Source organism: Oryctolagus cuniculus, chromosome 2 (assembly GCF_051225735.1).
Source record: "Oryctolagus cuniculus isolate XC-2025 breed Fujian yellow rabbit chromosome 2, ASM5122573v1, whole genome shotgun sequence".
In the NCBI taxonomy this organism is placed as follows: Eukaryota; Metazoa; Chordata; class Mammalia; order Lagomorpha; family Leporidae; genus Oryctolagus; species Oryctolagus cuniculus.
Window position 1 is genome coordinate 145,870,828 of NC_142868.1, and position 16,576 is coordinate 145,887,403.

The window sequence follows — 16,576 nt, forward strand, 5'->3', positions numbered from 1 at the left end:
TTTGTACCATTTTAATTTTTTCTGAATATTTCCATCTGTAATTGGTTGACTCTGTGGATGTAGAAATTGAAGATCCAGAGGCAGGACTGTGTTTAGAAAGAATGGCGCTTATAACAAACTCCATTTGATCCTGAAAACATCTTTAGGCTTCCCATTGAACAACCCAGAGCCAGAGCTGAAGGGGTTGTTTTAAAAGCATGCTCAATAATTGTGATACTCCCTGATCAGGACTCAGACAAACATTTGGACATTAAGAGCTTCTCGGGCCGGCGCCGCGGCTCACCTAGCGGCGCCGGCACCCTGGGTTCTAGTCCCGGTCGGGGCGCCGGATTCTGTCCCAGTTGCCCCTCTTCCAGGCCAGCTCTCTGCTGTGGCCCGGGAGTGCAGTGGAGGATGGCCCAAGTCCTTGGGCCCTGCACCCCATGGGAGACGAGGAGAAGTACCTGGCTCCTGCCTTCGGATAGGCGCGGTGTGCTGGCTGCAGCGCGCCAGCCGCGGCGGCCATTGGAGGGTGAACCAAGGGCAAAAGGAAGACCTTTCTCTCTGTCTCTCTCTCTCACTGTCCACTCTGCCTGTTAAAAAAAAAAAAAAAAGCTTCTCAAAGAAAACAAACAATTAAAAAAAAAAGCCTGAAGCACAAGTTATAAGCTGCAGCAAGCTTATGGTCCATAGACCTACCTTACTAGAGTGTTCATGCTTTCACAGTCATGATCTCAGTGAATTCGAACAATAAACAAGTTGATTCTGGGCAGGTTTTATTCCATTTTGTAGGGGTGGGAAACAGAAGTGGGTTGCCATGGTTACAAAGATATTTGATGTCAGTTTGGAGAACAAAACCTACTTCTCAAAGGTCTCACATCAGCCTGAGACACTCTCACGCCCACCCTGGGAATGCTCCCTCCCCGGATTCCTGGCTCCCCCACAGACCTCGCTCCCCTGGGATTTTGTGCCAACTGCATCTCCACCTACTCCTCTACCTCAAAGGCCTCCGCGCCTGGTCATGCCCGCTGTCCTACCTTGACCTTTCAATTCCCTGTACCCTTCATGGTCCTTCATTCCCCTGGCTTTCCAGGGCACCCACACTGCTGCCACCGCCACTACCCCCACTCTCCATTCAGGACCATGCCTTGGTCTAGCCCCTTGATTTTCTTCCTGGCTTCCTTGCTTCCTGGCAGCCTTTCTCCTCGCCTCAGCCCCTGGAGGGGCCCCCTGCACAGTGCGGAGCCAAAGTCTAGTGCCAGGCGCTACCTTACCCCATGCGCCTGGAGCCCCAGGTCCTCCGGCATGTTGCAACTCCAACTCACCATATGCTAAAACACACCCCCAACATACCTGGGGCCACAGCCTGCCTGTCACACCTCCCTTAACTCCTTTCCAAATCCCATCCCACTCACCCCGAGTCTTTTTATCTCTCACCTCTCTCAAATAAAGCACAAACACATTTCGATGTGTGTCATCCCTGTCCTGGTTTGGGCAGTGTTTTCTCTCCATTCCAACTACTAAAGTGGCCTAATTCAACAAGTATCAAGCACCCATTTAAACCAAGCAGTGTTTAGAACCACACAATGAAGAATGAAGCCACACGGCTGGGAGCTACAAGGCTGATAGGCCCTTAGATGGAATAGAAAGCATGGAAGGAGGGTTAAGGGGAAGGCTGCGGCAGCAGGGTGATCAGAAATTCTCTCTTCACAGATCCCAGCGGAGGCTAGACGTGGGGAAGCTTGGGCCAGCGTGGCCACAATGAGTTGAGGGGAGAAGGAGAGGAGGACAGAGTCCTTGTACGTGACCTAAGAACACTGGCTTTACTCTAAGGGAGACAGGGAGCCACTGGGAGATTCTGAATTAGAGAAGAAAGCTTCACCTCCAGTCATCTCAGTTTTTAATGATAGCCCAGTGTCTGAGAATAAACCAACGGTGGCAAACGGGTGGCAGAGAGCCCCTCAAGAGACTGTAAGACGGCCCTGGCCCGGGGTCAGACCTGCCCTTCCTCCACCTGTCGGGCTCCAGCTCATTTTCCTTAATGTAAACCTGACCATGACATGTCACACTTGACCATGACCTTCTCTGCACTGCAAGAATTTTCAATGGCTCCCCAATGCCATCATAGCCATCAAGTGCCACATATATGCACTACAGCCCTCAACCGCCTGCACTCCAAACCCACAGACTCACCTGATGTGTCCCCCAGGAAATTACTCCAGGAGCCTTTGTGTTGCGCCCTGCATTTTCTCAGCCCACAATCCTTTGGCCACTTCTGCCTTCCTTTCTCTGCCCCTGAAGTGTTACTTATTCATCCTTCAAGACTAAGCATATGCCGCTTCCTTGGCAAGCCTTTCTTGGCTGTCCCCAGCATGCACTTTGCTCACACCTCTACTGGAGCCCTCTTGGCCAGTTCCTGGTCAGCGCCTTCCAGGCTGCCAGCTCCATGGGGCAGCAATGTGCCTGACCCATCTGTGAACACACACAGGGCAAAGCACTGCTAAGCACACACTGAGTGCTGCATCAACACGTGCTGGCTAAGTGAGCAAGCCATCCATTCTGCTAGACACCATCTTGAGGTCCCAATGGGGGAGGCAGACTCAAAGAGGGGTTTCCCCACTCATGTACCATATAATCTGGAGGCCGGAGGCCCCGGCTGCAGCCTCGGGGCACTGTGTACCCAGCATGCCTGACACATGAGAGCGCAGTAGGGAGTAGAGCATGCAGGATCTGAACAGAGGCCTTCACCGTTTCCTGCCTCTGCAGGCCCCTGTACCCCGTCTGAGACTTGCCTGAGTGTCGGGGATGTGTTTCCCCTAAGGTCACTCTAGCAGGGCATAAATGATGCAGAAGAGGGCCTAGCAGCATCCCAATCAAATCACTAATGGCTGTCACAGCGTTCAGAAATGCTGGGATTCACTTTAATTCCCTTTACCTTATCTTGAATATTTCTCTCTAAAGAAGCATAAGAAAATTGCTTTTAGAAAGAATGCCCAAATACCACCCAAATAAGATCTAAGGAATGGGTTCAAAAATAAAAATCAAACGCATCCACAAAATGTAGACACGACACCCCTGAATACATACAACATCACCTATGAAGTCGGATTACAAAAGCTGAAAACATTTTAAATGGCCTGACTCACGCAACTGAAACAACCGGCCGGCTGTGTGCTTTCACTTCTGAAATAATTATTTCACAAAACACGAAGCAGTAAGTGGCCAAGCATCCTGAGCACTCACTGCTGACTCCCGTGTAAACTAAACTCTTCCATGCCCTGCTTAAGCAGCTCTCGTCACTGGACACCTTCTGCACCTGCACTCTTATCACACCGGTGACCAAACAGCTCGGGAGAGGACATTTCAGTGACTGTCACTAGAGAGGAAATGTCAGTCACCAGTAACAGGGGACCAGCTATCAACAAATAACTCATTCAAGCTGAATGCTACACCAAGAGAGGTTGAATCTACATGGACCTGGCCTCTTAACTTTCAGTACAGACTTGCGTAACTTTTGTAATGAGATAGCTTATTTCAACACAGCAAATACAGTTGCTTTGCTTATCTTTTTAAAGAACGAAAAGGGGAAGCGGAAACTGCACGCCAGGCACAGCGCTGGGGCATTCACAACCATCTCCCTGGCAAGTCTATCACACAGGGCCTTGTCTTACCAGTTTCAGACCGAAGCTACGTGTCACTCAGCAAGCCATAAAAAAACAGAATTCAAATCCAGCTCTGTTTCACAAAGGCTACACAAGGTTTCTGTGATTCCATTCACAAGAAGTTCAAGACAGGCAAACCCACCTATGATGATCTGTGACTGTGCTGACTGGAGGAAGAGTATCAGTTTCCTCTATTTCCTCTGGCTATTGACCAGAAAGGACCACTGGAACCTGCCCTGGTAGTGGAAACCTTCACTTCTCCAGCTGGGAGGTGGACCCACGTTCACATGTCTACACCCACTCTCAGTGCACTGGACCTCCAGGTAAAAACCTCCTCCTATGATCCACCCCAGTTCCTGCTCATAATCACCAAACCCCCGCACACCCGCTCCGACAGAACCCAGCCAGACCCTAGAACTGATCACTCTGGATAATCAGTTTTTAAAAACATGTTGGTAAGCAACACACAACCTATCACAACAGGGTGAAGACATGTGAACAAGACACCTGTTTTAAAATGCCACAGAAAGAGGAAAAAGTATCGATTTCCTAGCTACCGGGGATTTCCCTGCTATAGCCGCAACAGATTTTTTTTTTAAATCAACTCAGCTAGAAGGCAATGTTTATGCTTGCACAGAAAAGAAATAGTAAGGAAGTTCCTGGAGTTATCCACGGAATTATCTACAGCTAAAACTACACAAAATGTCAAGACACATGTTAGAATTTCATCAATGGTGCTGGCTCAAATGTGCAGATTCTGTTATAATGAAGACAAAGCTGCAGCAAAGGGCATGGAACTCATCAGGGCAGGGGCACCCACTAAGTGCAACAATCAGAACGGGGAGAGTGGGACACATAGGAAACTTGGTACAACAGCAGCAATCGTGCGATCAGACAATTCTCCCCGAAGCCTTGTTCAGACTGGCAAAGCCTCATCACCAATGGGTGGTGATGAAACCATTACATCAATTTTTGCAAAGCCTCACCCCACACACCTCTTATTCAAACAGTAATTGCCTCTCCAGAGACAGGAATTTGTTCATCCTACAATTGGGAGGCATCTTTGGCAAGCAGCTAGTAACGGCTGTCCACTGGAGAGAGGGGCAGAGAGCTGGGGCCCTGCTGGCTGGGCTGGGCGGTACCTGCTGTCTTTCTTGCTAGGTGCTTTAACCTATGCCGTTTCAAATGACCACAGCCTAATTTATGTTTTAACCCTCTGTAAGCACCCAAAAAATACCTGACCGTTGACAGAAATGACTTTAGTTTCCCCTGGGCATTCACACGCATATATACACATAAGCTCCAAAGACCATTAGGAGACTTTCTCAGTATTGGTAATTTATGCACCGCCCCCAAGTGTGCTGCAATAGCTTGCATAACCAAAGAGCACCCTGGCTGCAAGATTTCAATGTCTATAAAAGCAGCCATTTGCTGTTATCAATTCTTTACACCCAGCAACGTATCATGTAAAGTAAGGTGATTAATAATAATTTTGGGATGCTCATTCATTTCCTAATACAACTCTAAAAACACACATTTATTTCACAGTATAGTGAAGTGAATCAACCATGAATTATTAGTTCCACCTTAGTATTTTTAGCATAACCATAATATGTTAGAATAAATCTAAGTTATGGTTTGATTTTTTTTAAAGCACAAGGAAAACTACAAAGCTTTCGTAAAAAGCCCCCCAAAATTCATAATTTTCCACAAGCAAATTAAGTTTATTTTCTTCGGAAGATGACTTAACTGCTTGGATTTAAAAAACCTGCAGCCTGGGGGCCGGCGCCGCAGCAGAGCAGGTTCTGTCGGGGCCTGCAGTGCGGGCATCCCACATGGGTGCAGGTTCCCGTCCAGACTGCTCCACTTGCAATGCAGCTCCCTGTTAGTGCGCCTGGCAAAGCAGCAGAAGATGCCCCAAGTATTTGGGCCCCTGCACCCACGAGGGAGACCCAAAGGAAGCTCTTGCGGCCATCTGGGGAGTGAATCTGTGGATGAAGATCTGTCTCTCTCTCTCTCTACTCTGCCTTTCAAATAAATAAATCTTTAAAAAAAAAAATCTGCAACCTGCAGCTGCCAAATGTGGCACCTTTCAGTCTGAGCCGACCAATCTGCACACCTCCCACAGGACTCCCATTTTGCTAAGGGGAAGCTGCGGGGGAGAAACTTCTATATTAATTACAGCAATGACCACCACTCATGAGGCGCTCTGAGGCCCATGGTGCAGCGCCAGGAGTTGGCAGGCGTCCTGTGTGTCCTCAGAAGCAACCCTGTAAGAGCAGACACTATGACACTCTAAGCAGATACAGACAACGAGGCTCTGCGGACAAGTAACTCGCCCAAGGTCGCTGAACAGAGGCGGCAGAACCAAGGCAAGCGAAAGGTGAGGGTGGCAACCTCCTGTCTGAAGGCCTTTCCTCACACAGATACCGTCTGCCGAAAAAACCCACAGCAAGTCGCGACGGGGAGCGTCCAGGGGGAGAAGCAAGGTTGCCACTGAAGAGCTGGTCTCCAGCAGCCGCTTCTGGAGCAGCCGGGCAGGGCGCGAAAGGGGGACTCGGGGGACTTGAGCAGGGCTCCGCACTTCTCTGGGCTGAAAACGGAGTCCAGCTGAAGAGCACAAACTCCCGGCTCCCACCGGCCCTCACAACCTCTCTTCAAAAGCAACAGAAGCGAGAGGCAGGACGGCAGCTGGGGTCCCCACCGTGGCTCCCAGCCCGCGCCCCGTCGCCACCCGTCCCGGAGCCTCTCCAGCCACAAGTAATTACACGGCAAGAATCTGTTGCGACAAGCAGAAGCCCATCTTCGCCAGCCGGCTCCGCAGTGGGGAACCCAAGGCCAGGCTCCAGCGAGGGATGGGAGGGCAGGCGCGGCTCCGCGGTTCTAAACAGCCCTACGAAGTTGGGGAGCTCGAGGTGGCCGACCGGCGGGGAGCGAAGCCCCAGCACCCCCACGCGCTGGGCAGGAGGTCGCCGCCCAGGGCTACAGACACACGTGCGGCTTTTGGGAATGACCGCGCCACGACACTCGTGGGGGCCTCTCGTCCGCGTCTCCGCCTGGTGGCGCCGGGGTCTGGCGGAGCCCCAACCCCGAGGGCAAAACGCCGGGCCTGGAGCGCACCGCGCGGTCGGCTGCGCGGCCCTCCGAGGGCCCGCGCCGCTTGGGGCAGCCCCGCGCCCACCTGCCTGAACCACGCTCCGGCCCCAGGGGAGCCGCCTGGTTAATCATTCAAGGTGGACGACGAGGAATCTGTCTTTAGAGGTCAAAGCTAAATGTGCGCCCCAAGTTTCGCCGAAACCCGTCTTCGGGTACCCGCAGGCGGCGGCGGGTGGGGGCGGGGCGCGGAGCACCTGATCTCCCCTGCGGCGCCCGGGCCCGCGCCGCGCGAGGGCTGGCGCGGGGTGCTAGTGCGAGCTCCACGCCCTCCCTCCCGCAAGTCGCATCGCCTGGCACGGGGTCCCCGGAAGTCGAGGCGCAGCAGGGAGGGGGTGTCCCCAGGCTCGGCGGCGGGAGTGAGATGGGGCGAGAAGCGCCCAAGACGCTGCTGGCGGTTTTGTTACCGGCTCCCTTCGGGGTCGGGAAAGGTGGAGGCGGCTAAGATGCGGCAGGAGCCACCTAGGGACGGTGTCCACCGCCGGCGCGCAAGGACTGAGCCGGAACCGGCCAGGACCGGGGAGGCTGGGGTTAGGGAGGGGGATCGGGCCGCGTGGCCCCACGGAGGCGGCGGCGCAGAGTAGGAAGGGAGCCAGGCGGCGGCGGCGCCCACCCGCCCAGGCCCTACCTTGTCCAGGAGCGGCTCCAGCTCGGCAGGGCGGGGGCGGGAGATCGCGGCCGCATGCACGTCCCGGCCGCTCGGCGCGGCTCAGCCCGGCGACCGCCGCCGCTCACGCTCCATGCGCGGGGCCCGGGACGGGCGGCCCGACAGCGTCGGCTCCGGTTCCGGCTCGGCTCGCCTCCGGCACTTGTTGCCGCCGCCGCCGCCGCTGCGCCTCACTCCCGGCTCCGGCTCCGGCTCCCGGCGCCGCCGCCGCCGCCGCCTCCGGGCGTCCAGCCCAGCCCCGCCCCCGCGGGGAGCGCCAATCGGGCCCAGCGCCGCCCCTCGCGTCACTGCCCGGCACCGCCCGGCGCCCCAAGTTTTGGGCAGGCCGGGCTCCCGGGACCCGCCCAGGCTCGTGCCGCCTGCGGCTTCCGGGGACCCGCCAGCCCCCACGCCCACACCTGGAAAGCCAGGTGCTAAGCTGGGAGAGGAGGGGGCCCCCTAGAAGTAGACCCCTCCCCCAGAAAAGCAGAGCAGCCTGAACTCCAAAACACTGTCCTGCCTCGAGTTGTCCGGAGTGGGCGCCAGGCATTTCGCCTGAACACTAAGGACCTTTGCTGCCCAGAGCCAGTTTGCAGCTGGGCCCAGATCGGATGCCCGCCTCTCCGCACGTGCTGGGGCCCGTGAGGAAAGGTCCCACCGAGGAAGGGGGACAGGGACGCCCGGGCGAAAGGGGGCCCCAACCCTCTCACCCTGCCAGCCCAGCACCTGCAGCCACCTCCTAGGGTGCCCAAGGCCTTGACACTGACAGTTTTACGAAGTCGTCGGAGACCCGGGGGGAGGAGGCCGTGCCGCGGTTCTCCCCGTGATGCCAAGCAAAGAAACAAAGTACACGGCCCCGGCCGCGAACCCGCGCCGCGGCCCAAAGGGCAGGGCAGACGCCCGGGCGCGGCCCCAGCGGCTGGACCGCGGCCGAGCAGCTCGCGGCGCCGCGGGAAGCCGACCACGCCCACCGGCCAGAGCCCCGGACCCCTCGCCGCGCCCCGCTACGCGGCGCCCCTGGCGGCTCTCCAGAGCACTGCGTCCCGAGGTGAGTCCGAACCCGCTGTGGACGCCGCTTCGGCGCCCCTGGTGAGGCCCGCGCGACCGGATAGGGAAGTGGCCCTGGTCTGCGCGGCCGCGCGGGGAGGCAGACACCGCCCCTTCCCAGGCCACGAAGGATCCCCTCTAGATAATGGGACTGAGGAATTAAGGACACTGCATTCCCAACGGTTTGCTTTTTTTTTTTTCACCAGGAAGTTCTCAGAGGCGAAATTAGCCAGAGAGAGGGAATTCCCAAGGTAGGCATTCCAGACCCCTGCCAGCTCAGCCCGCTCCGTGTGGGTCCTCCCTCTTCGGAACCGCGAAGGAAGAGCACCTTGTTGCTGGATGTGCACAGCCCCTGAGTGCTGTCCTCCAGGAACGGAATTCCCGGGCAGAGACCTGGAAATGTGCGGTTGTGCAGCCTGCAGACCTGTTTGCTTTTACGTTGCTCACGAGAGTCTCTGAAGACTGCGCCGTGGAAGTCCAAGACACAAGCTGGGTTTTTGTATAGTCACAGAAAAAACGCCTGGACGGACACACGCCGGCCGAGCGGCCGTGCGGCTGGGGCCCAGCAAGGAGATGAGGTCAACTGTAGACTTACCTACTGTGGATTTTGTATTTTTCCGGTTTTGCTTACTTTTATGATGTAGAATGCTAATAAAACATTTTGAAAGAGCTAAAAACTGGAAGTTATCTATGAACTCTACAGAAAGTATAGCAGATAAAGGAGGTGAATTTCTGTGCCAAATTAATCTTGAGTCCTGCTCCTTACTTTACAGAAAGATGCCTAGGGGCCGGCGCCCTGGCTCACTTGGTTAATCCTCCGCCTGCATCACATAGGGGCGCCGGGTTCTGTCCCGGTTGCCCCTCTTCCAGTCCAGCTCTCTGCTGTGGCCCGGGAAGGCAGTGGAGGATGGCCCAAGTGCTTGGGCCCTGCACCCGCATGAGAGACCAGGAGAAAGCACCTGGCTCCTGGCTTCGGATCAGCGCAGCGCCGGCCGTGGAGGCCATTTGGGGAGTGAACCAGTGGAAGGAAGACCTCTCTCTCTGTCTCTCCCTCTCACTGTCTGTAATTCTACCTGTCAAATAAATAAATAAAAATCTAAAGAAAAAAAAAGATGTCTCTAGGCTACTGTTGGGATCCTTAAATTGCTGTGATGGGGCAAGGCAGACACCTGAAGAGGTTCAGCGCCATCACATGGATATATTGTTACCGTGCCTGTCTTCTTCCTTTGAAATGTACTCGGAGCACGCTGGAGACACGCTTGCAGGCTGCCAGCCAAGGAGTTTTTAGTCAAGGAATTGCTCCAATGTCAGCTGGCAACCAAGAAGGAAATTAAGTTTGTGTCCTTCACAGCTGCCAAAGGCTGCCCAGGCCCTGAAACTTAAAAAAACTAAGGGCATTCTCTCGGTGGTGCCATTAACTAATGCAGCTGGGAGTGTAGCTGCAGCATTTACACTGTCTTCTGGGGAATCATTCAGTGCTGGAGTCCACGCCCACCTGGCTTTAGTGCCTTCTCTGAGACTGGAACCAGGGTTCAGCAGCAGCAGAGGTGGATACAGTATTCCTTTATTCAACACATAATCTCATATATGCTGACCACCTACTAGGGGCTAGGCAAGGGAGGGGATGCCCATGGTAGACACACTTCCCTCTTGGAGCTCTCAATCTAGCCTAAAGAGAGGCCTACCTATTAAATGAATTATAGAATTATATCATTAAATTATAGAATTAAAATCATGATATGGGTCAATGGGAGTGCAAGAAAAGTTGCTACTTGATTCAGGCTGCAAAGGGAGAGGTGGTTGAGACGAAAGTTGGCAAGGGATGCAGGGGTTAGCATGCCATGTTACAGAGCTTAGTCTATATCCTAGGAGACATCTGATGGGTGGGTATTTGGTGCAGAAGTTTAGAAGACACTTGAATACCTGCATTCCATATCAGAGTGCCTGGGTTCAAGTCTCCGTTCTGCTCCTGGTTCCAGCAGGTAATGGCTCAAGTACTTGAGCCCTTTCCACCTCTATGGGAGACCTGAATTGAGTTCTGATCTCCTGGCTTTGACCAGGCCCACCTCCGGCTGTTGGGAACATTTGGGGAGTGAACCAGCAGACAGAAGATACCCGTATCTTTCTCTCTGCCTTTCAAGTAAATTTTTTTTAAAGAAAGAACTTCATCTCTTGCATGCTTTTCGTCCCATGCTCAGGGAGTCACAGCTCTGGAGGTGGGTCCCCATGGTCTCCTTATTTGAAAAGAGAAAGAAGTGAAATTTGCATTTTGGTAAGATCATTCTGACTGTGAAAAGGAATGGGGGAGGGGCAGAGTGGAAGTAAATGTCCAGACTGAGCAGAACAGAGGAAGAAAAGGGGAGGAATGAAGGCTCCCAGACCTCTGCTTCCTTAAGGAGGTAGTACACTGTGTTGCCATTTCGAACTGACCTGGGGAGAAGAGGGTTGAACAACCTCCCGAGGTCCTAGGTCAGCATTGCCGTACCTGTGAGATGTCCAAGTGGGGATGTGCTGCAGGTGGCTGGTGCAGTCTGGTGCTCCAAGGGGAGGCTGGGCTGGGGTAAAGAAGCCACAGGAGTGAGGCGGTCAGGGAGAATACAACTTAGACCAGAAAAGGAGCTGGGATGAAGCCTGGGGGAGCCCTTATCCACGGGCTGGACAGATGCAAACTCTCTGGGCAGAGGAGGAGGTGGCAGAGCAGCCAGAGAGGCAGGAAGAACGAGGGGGAGTGGGAACACAGTCTGTAAGTAGGGGGCTATCAAAATGGCTGTGAGAGCCAAGAAATGCAGTCTGCCCGCTGGATTTGGTAACCTCAGTGTCACCAGGTCTTTTCCAGAGCAGACACTGGTGAGGGACAGGGTGGACCGAGGGGTGAAGGAGAGAGGAGATGAAGAAAGCCACGGAGTGCAGACGACTCTGAAAAGGCTTGACCGTGAGGCATCTGCACCTGGAAATGGCTGGCAAGGAAGAGGTCGGCAGTGGGTTTCTCTTAGTTTGTGTATGTGTGCCACTATTATGTAGGATGCAGGGATTTGGTGGGTTTAAATGCAGAGCGTAAATGCAGAGCAGGGAATCCCAAAGACAGGAAAATGAGGTATGCAGACAGAGGTCAATGGACCCTAAAGGTGCATGTGCCCACGAAGGGCGGAGCCACAGGATGCCTGGGAAGACAGGACCGGGAGGAGGCTGATGGAAGAGGAGGGAGCAGGGGAGAGGGGCTGTAGGTAGCTGAATCTTCCCACTTGGTCTCTTCTTCTCTGTAGCATGGAGGAGGCAGGGATGGGTCAAGGAGAGACGGGATATCTGAGAGAACGGCAGAAGTTCCACAATAGCCATTGCGCAAGACTGCAAGGGCTGCGATGCGCAGAGAAAGAGTGAGGCAGCCCACGGAGGTGGATGGCTGTGAACTTTGACCGTGCCCTCAGGCCCTCCTGTGTGGTTTCCTCCAGCAGCTCAGCTGCCTCCTCTTGTGCAGGTCCAGGTCTGCTGGCGCAAGATAGCAAGGAATCGCAAGCCTTAGCAAAGGAGAGGTTACCACGATGCGTCGTCAGAGAGAAAGGACAGCAGTCCAAGCAATAGAGAATCAAAGGGTCAGGACTCGGCTGTGAGAGGTGTCTGTGGGGCCCAAGGTCTGAATGCAGTCTAAGGCCGTGGCAAAACGAGGACGTGCTGGGGAGCAGCTGGGGTGTTGAGGACAGTGAAGCCCCTCCCCCACCCCCAGATCTGAGAAGGAATTGGGGCTATGGTGTGAAAGTCAAGGAGCCAGGAGCTAAAGTTTAGGCGCGGGTGGTGAGGGAGTGACTAGGAAGTCAGAAGGTGGGAGGAAGAGGAGAGGAAGGAGAGAGGAAGATGTCTGAGCGGCTTCTGCCCAGAGGAACAGGCGCGTGCACGAGGTGCAGGGTGGTGGAGAGGACCAGGTAGAGGGCCCAGCCCAGCTCTGCGCTCCGGGGCACAGGGTGAAAGCAGCCTCATCTCCCAGCGCTTCAGGGAAGGTCAGGAAGGGGGGAACCTAATGCCGAGCAGAGGCGGATGGGTGGAGGCATGGAAGGAGGAAGTTCAACTCAGTTTGCTGGTTGAAATCAGCAGTTGCAGAGGATCACGTGAAAGGGTTTGGGGGGATTAGTAGAAGGGCCGGCGGTGCCAGGAAGAGCAGGGCATTGTGTAATGCCAGAGGGCAGAGGACGTGTGAGGGAATGATGGCGGAGGGAGTGGCACGCGGATTTCTCCTCCGGTCGCCGGTCAGGGTCCGATGCCCCCCACTTTCGTTTCCTTCCCTGACTCCCAGCAAGGAAAGGCAAGCTGAGGCTCCCACCCCACCCTGTGCTCTCCTGGTGGTCCTCCCTCGGGGCCTTGAGCCTCTGTGGGTGCTGTACAGTCATGATTCGAGAGAACCCAGGACTGAGCCTACCTCGACTCCTTCTCTCTTCCTTGAACAGGTTGTTGGGCTCTGGGCCTCAGTCTTGTCATCTGTAAAATGGAGGTGGTAAGGCACAACTATCTGGCAGGACTGCCATAAGGAGCAGGAGGGAACTTCAGGACAAGCACTTTGCACACTGGAAAGCCCTGTGTGACTGTGAGTGACTCCCCTGGGTCACAGTCCCCGCGCACCCCCAAATACAGCCCTGGGTTTCTCTCAGGAGCCCTCCGAGAAGACTGAATCTCTGCTCCCGGAGGAAGATGCAAGGCAAACACGCTCAGAACAACTGGCGAGGAAGGCGGAGCTGTGTCTGTTTAAGTGCTAAATTGTGAAGCACAGACAATAAGATCTCTGAGATCAGAAAAGAGAAAATTAGCCAGGATTGGGAAAGTCCGGAGGCTTCCTGGAACAGGTAGGGTGGGAGGTGCCAGACTGCTCGCTTAGGCCCCCAAGGAGAACCTTTGCAAATATCCTCATGCGGATCTGACTGTGTGACTTGAGTCTACAAAAGCTTCCAAGTCATGGATTTCTCTTCGCACCCTGATTCCCAGCCTGTTGTCACTCTGGTAGCCCCAGCCCCTCTCAGTCCTGCCAGGTGCTCCTCCTAGGTGGACAGCGGCCTGCACTACACAAAGAATGCTATGTGCATTTCCCAGGCTGCTCATGTTTGGATTTCCAGTGTCACCATTTTTCTGGTGAGGAAACCGAGGCTGACCTTCAGCAAGTTACCTGTGTCCCCTTTAGCTAGCACCCATCTGGGTTTTGCCTGGCTTTTGAGCAAGCAGACCTGGATGTACTTCTTAGCCTTTAATGCCTGCGGCTCACCTGACTAGCCCAGGGCACCTGCTGGGCTACACCTGCCTCCTTCGGTTTTCACGGCTTCTGTTTCACTAGCCAGGTGTGTCCTGTAACCAGTATTCAGTACAGGCCCCACAGATCTGCTGGCTCAGAGCTCAAGCATCTACAAGCTGAGAGCTGCCTTCTACTCCTTGGTTCTGTTGGAACCAACCAACCAACCCCTGCAGATGTTTGCATGTAGTTCAGAATGAAGGCCTCTTTCCCCAGGGGCCAGCCCCATGGTTGTGCCTCGGCCCACAGGTGCCTCCTCCTTTATCACAGGCCTAGCAAGGTCCCAGCATGCTGAGGGGCCAGGCACACATCGGCAACAGCAGTCCCCAAAGCTCAGCCACACTATGAACCTCACTGTGAACCTCAGAAGGACAGCAGTGTTTTGTCAGTCTGCTAACCAGTCCCAGGTGGGACCTTGAAAGGAACAACCACCTCTGGCAGGGGCCGAGAGACTCATTATTGATGGCAAGTATGGAATTCTTAGAATTCTACTCCAGATCCCTTGGAACTGGCAAATAAGAAGAGGTTTGAAAACTCAGTTTCTGGAGGCCAAACACCTGATGCTAGAGATAAAATCTTGAATGTTGCACAATTAAGTTCCAGGTTAAAAATCACCTGGTTCCTAAAGTCAAACTTCACCTCCCAAGGTTACTGTGGATTTGCAACAGCAGAAAAACAGAGCACCTTGTTAGCAGATGCAGAGACCAGAAACAAAGGCTGGGATTCCCAGAGGACTCCTTCCATTGCCCATAGTCCAGATGCAGCGAGAACTCAAAACCTCCAGATAGGTAAAATCCAGCTCCTATATGGCCTGACCTTGTGAGTGCTGTGTAAGGTCAGCAAGAACAGCTGTTTCTATTGGGGTCATCGGCCTATCTGGGAAATGGAGCCCTCATTAAAGAGAAATGCAAACATCATACTCTTAATGCTCATCAAACTGCAACATGATGTTCAAGAGGAGAGGCGCATAATTGCAGCATCCAGCGTGAGATGATGCCTTTAATATGATTATCTGGACATAAGCCTATTAGAGAACTTAATGCCTCTTTGCTGGCATCATCCTGTGTAAAGCTTCCTGGGGAGTAGAAACCGTCTCAGTTGTAAACACAACTGTTGCAAAACAGTGACTTCCAAGGGATATAACAAAAATCTGCTGACCTTTATCAAAGGTCAAAGCCATCTGGCTAAGGCGAAAACACTTCTGGAAAAGGAAGATGAAGACTGTCCACCAGCTCAAGCTGGCTGCTGCTGAGAAAGGAAGTGTGTCTGGCTCTGAGTCCTACAGACACTCGCAGCAGCCCAGTCATGGACAGAACTAAATGTGAGGTCAGACCACCACCTGGACATCTGCATGAGCCAATTCAGGGGGACGCCGTGGTCCAGGACTTGGCTACATCTGGTGAGAAGTCATGGCAGGGGAGTCTCCGAATCCAGATTCAGATCCTACTCTGGGTAAAGCCGCTGCCTGCAGTGCCAGCATCCCATATGGGCACAGGTTTGAGTTCTGGCTGCTCTACTTCTGATCCAGCTCTTTGCTGTGGCCTGGGAAAGCAGTAGAAAATGGCCCAAGTGCTTGGGCCTCTGCACCTGCATGGAAGATCCGGAAGAAGCTCCTGGCTCCTAGCTTCGGATAGGCTCAGCTCCAGCTGTTGCAGCCATCTGGGAAATGAACCAGTGGTTAGAAGACCTCTCTCTCTCTCCCTCTCTGTAACTCTGCCTTTCAAATAAATAAATCTTAAAAAAAAAAAATCCTACTCTGGAAAGAAGCCAAGTGTGACCCTCATAAGGATAGTAACACCTGTCTCAAAGTTTCCAGGAAAAGGAAATGTCACTCATGACCAAGTTCCTGCAGACTCATGGTGCTTAATAAATGTTTCCCTCCTTGGCCTTGGCCATGGGACAAAGTCCTTACCAGAATGAAGTACAGATGGTATCTCGGCGTAGAATCCTTGAGATTCTCAACATTTGTCCTAGGCTGCTCAAAGGAAGAACCACTCTGTTTTCCTTCCAGAGGGTTCTGATATCATCACAGCATCATCATCATCATCACCCATGTCGCTCCCCGTCTTCGTGGAGGAGCGACACTAAACCCTGCATAGGTTTCCTATCCGAGTCACGGCACCATTATGTCGCTCCCCCTCTTCGTGGAGGAACGACACAGGACCCTGCGCTGTTCTTCTGTCTGCTCGGCCCTCCCCGGGTTTGCTGCTGGTCCTTCCCGTGTTGGCTGCTGGTCCTTCCACCTCCGTGGAAGGGCGGCTCCCCCTGCCACATTCCCCACTTCCGCGGGGGAGCGGCACACCGCCGGCCAGCTCTCTCGGGGGCTGCACAGGTGTTCCCCTCAGATGTTCCTGGTGCATGCCGTCTCTCTCCTCCTTTATAGTCCTCTTCCACCAATCCCAACTCTGCTACCCACACGCCGAGTACGCTGCTCTCCTCCAATCAGGAGCAGGTCCCACAGTTTATTGGTTGAACTGGAGGCAGCTGTGTAGAAGCTGTTTCCCTTCTCAGCGCCATATTGTGGGAAAGCAGATGCATAGAATAAGTCTTAATTCCAGTAACTTAGTCTAGTCCGAGTTGCTCCCAGTTGCTCCCCACAACCCAGAATGTAGGAAACAATTGATTATCCTGGGGAGGTGCCACTTCAGGACTGTGACCTATGAAACTTACTTGGCAAGTTTGTCTTCCAGTAAAACCATCACTGGAAGGGGAGGGCCTACTCCTCAAATGCGCCAACTGATGGGGCAAGTGTCTGGCCTAGCAGTCAAGCTGACAGTTGGGATACCCTCATCCCACATCAGAGTACCTGGGTTTGATTCCCAG

General features: G+C 53.9%; 1 protein-coding gene and 1 long non-coding RNA gene across 5 annotated transcripts in view; one reads left to right on the plus strand and one right to left on the minus strand.

The window, feature by feature from the left end:
- Positions 1-16,133, minus strand: part of B3GNT2 (UDP-GlcNAc:betaGal beta-1,3-N-acetylglucosaminyltransferase 2) — a 39,030-nt gene extending 22,897 nt beyond the window's left edge. The window contains exons 1-3 of one of the 4 annotated variants that reach the window (XM_089326378.1): positions 15,666-16,133; positions 12,896-12,954; positions 10,973-11,042 (exon numbers count right to left, since the gene is read on the minus strand). The gene's annotated coding sequence lies outside the window, so the exon portion shown is untranslated. Of the gene's footprint in view, positions 1-443; positions 568-7,422; positions 7,653-10,972; positions 11,043-12,895; positions 12,955-15,665 lie in introns of those variants that run through there. The other 3 variants (XM_089326379.1, XM_002709850.6, XM_089326380.1) reach the window with 3 other exon arrangements.
- On the plus strand, positions 7,842-9,164 carry LOC149128090 (uncharacterized). The gene is made up of 2 exons (XR_016229337.1): positions 7,842-8,488; positions 8,694-9,164. It is a non-coding gene; the product is annotated as an uncharacterized LOC149128090 (long non-coding RNA).
- Positions 16,134-16,576: the final 443 nt, after the last annotated feature.